The sequence below is a fragment of the Pteropus vampyrus genome, unplaced genomic scaffold (genome assembly GCF_000151845.1).
Source record: "Pteropus vampyrus isolate Shadow unplaced genomic scaffold, Pvam_2.0 Scaffold59, whole genome shotgun sequence".
NCBI classification, from domain to species: domain Eukaryota; kingdom Metazoa; phylum Chordata; class Mammalia; order Chiroptera; family Pteropodidae; genus Pteropus; species Pteropus vampyrus.
In genome coordinates, this window is record NW_011888840.1 from 5653371 (window position 1) to 5655667 (window position 2297).

Sequence of the window (2297 nt, forward strand, 5' to 3'; positions counted from 1 at the left end):
ACCAGGAGATGCTCTTTGTGGTTTCCACTGCAAGCTACGTGTGTTTCTCTCTCAGTGCAGGTGCCGGGGACTTCCTGACCTGGCTTTCTGTCTCTGTGCCTTGTACCCCATTCACTGGTCTGTGCCAGCCCAAGATACCTTAAGTCTTAGCAGAGCATCCCCCTGTGCACTCCGAATTTAGGGGACTTTGGTATACAAAGATGCTGTCTTGGTGTTGGGTAGGAAATGCAGGCATCCCGTTTCTCGTTTTTCTTCATGTCTACTACAAGGGAGTCAGCTAGTGGAAATGCCTGGTGTTGGGGGGGTGGGTCAAGGAAGAAATGACATATTTGGGCCTGCCAGCCCAGGAGGCTGGGAAAAGAGCGACAGAGAGAGAAAGAGAGAGAGAGAGAGAGAGAGAGAGAGACTGACTGAGAAACTGAGAGACTGCCAGGTGGCGAGCCTTCTCGTCACCTGAGTCTCAGCGCTGCCCTGTCCCCCGTTAGGGACCACCTAATACCCAGCAGAGCATGCAATAATTCCTCCCCAGGTGACAGAGCTTTAATGTACCGGACCCCAACAAAACAAACTTGACTTCAGACTTGCCTGGGGGCCTCAGTAAATATCTAACAGACTGTGTCCCTTGTTCTCTCCACTGCCATTAACTGGGGCTGGCACTATAAAGCACTGCCCCCGCTCTCACTGGAAGCAGCCCCTCTCGGCTGACCCGGCTCCAGCCCTGGCATTCTGGTGCGATGCCCCCGGGCTGGCAGCTCTTGGTGTTCGCTGAAGAGGCTGTGGGGAAGGGGCAAGTATGAGGAGTCTGGATGGGCAGCCCTTGGTTTCTGGGAGGCCTCCATCTGACGCATGAAGTGATGGCTCCTCAGGCTCTTAACAGGGGCCCGGCCACCTGCTCAGTTTTAGGTCAGCAGTTCGGGGCAGGCCTCCTTCACGCATAACGCAGAGTGGTGAGTCGGGGTGCATACGTGGGGGACAGACTGGCCTCAGGTTTGGGCTCCACGCTTACCAGTTTGGAGCAAAGGAGTTGGCTGCACCCCAGTTCCCTCCTCTGGAAAATCGGGGCGGGAGTCCCAGTGCGGTTAGGGGTTTGTATCAGATGGTGGCAGAGCTTTTGGCAGGGTGCGTTCTAAGCCCTCTGTCAAGGGCGGTCACTGTTACCCGTGGGTGGCTGGTGGCTGTGAGCCTTTAGCCCTGTGCATGGTGGATCCATTTGTGCTTCGGTTTTCTCTGTGATAGGTTAAGCGTACTGGGTCGGAGAGGCAAAGGTCGCCCTAGAGAGCTAGAACAGGACTGGGTACCTAGTAGGCACTCAGCCATTGCTGAGCGAATGAATAAGAGGGGCCCAGGCCCAGGTCTGCCCTGACGGACCTCTCAGGACAAGGCCTGGAGTCACGCCAAGGCTTTGCGGCTGTCTTGAAAAAGAAACAAAACAAAGAACTACTTCCTACTAGCTGACCCAAAACCCCCTCAGCTCACGGCCGGGATCTCTCAGTCCTGCAGGGGAGTCCAGGGCCATGTGCCAGGCCCCCCGTGCCGTTAACTTTTTCAGCCAGCCACTGGCCTGTCCAGAACCTTCTCCTCTCATTTTTATAATGGTCGTACTTCAGCCCCCTCTGCCCTCCCAGGATAGTTCTGAGAAGCCTACACAGTAGAAAGTTCCTCTTCTGAAAGGTCTTTGGTGCCTGTGGGAGGTGACACTCCCCTGAAGGACCCTCGGTTTCCCACCTTACCTGGGTTCGGGTCCCACACCTCGTAATCAGGCATTGTTTTTAGAGAGTTCCCCTCTAAGAATGTTAGGGACAATTATAAAGAAAGAATAACTGACTCTCCTGATTGTAAAAAGATTGATTTTTCTTCTTCCTGTCCCCAGGCCTGATCTTTTAACCAGAAAAGAATCAAAAAGATTGTCCCTCATGATGGCGGCACCTGTCAGCTGCATGGAGCTTCATTCGAGGACTGTCTGAGCTGTGGGGATTTACAACCATGTTCAGTCACCTGGAGAATAATGCTGGTGGAAGCAGTCTCTGGAATTACACACACCCGGCACGTCTCTGGATGCTGTGGGTGTTTTTAAGGAAGGCCTTGGCTGAGTGACACGTGAATTCCTGCAGCCTGGATGCCCACAGGGGATGGAGGACCACAGTTTCCTGTGAAGGCTGAGCCCTCCATCCTGATCTTGACGGTGATGTGGGGTCGGTCTCTCCAGCTCCCCATGGGGGCTCCGTAGGAAACGTAAGTCCTGTCTCACGGCTCATGTACATACATCTTCTGCCTGTTCTGTCAGGCACTCCCTGCGC

At 54.3% G+C, this 2297-nt stretch overlaps 1 protein-coding gene across 8 annotated transcripts in view; it reads left to right on the forward strand.

Moving 5' to 3' along the window:
* Positions 1-2297, forward strand: part of LOC105292562 — a 713386-nt gene that overhangs the window by 62971 nt on the left and 648118 nt on the right. For 2 of the 8 annotated variants that reach the window (XR_002780528.1, XR_002780529.1), the window contains exon 2: positions 1871-2282. The exons of 4 other annotated variants lie outside the window; for them this stretch is intronic. The gene's annotated coding sequence lies outside the window, so the exon portion shown is untranslated. Of the gene's footprint in view, positions 1-1870; positions 2283-2297 lie in introns of those variants that run through there. 2 more of the 8 variants (XR_002780527.1, XR_002780525.1) reach the window with 2 other exon arrangements.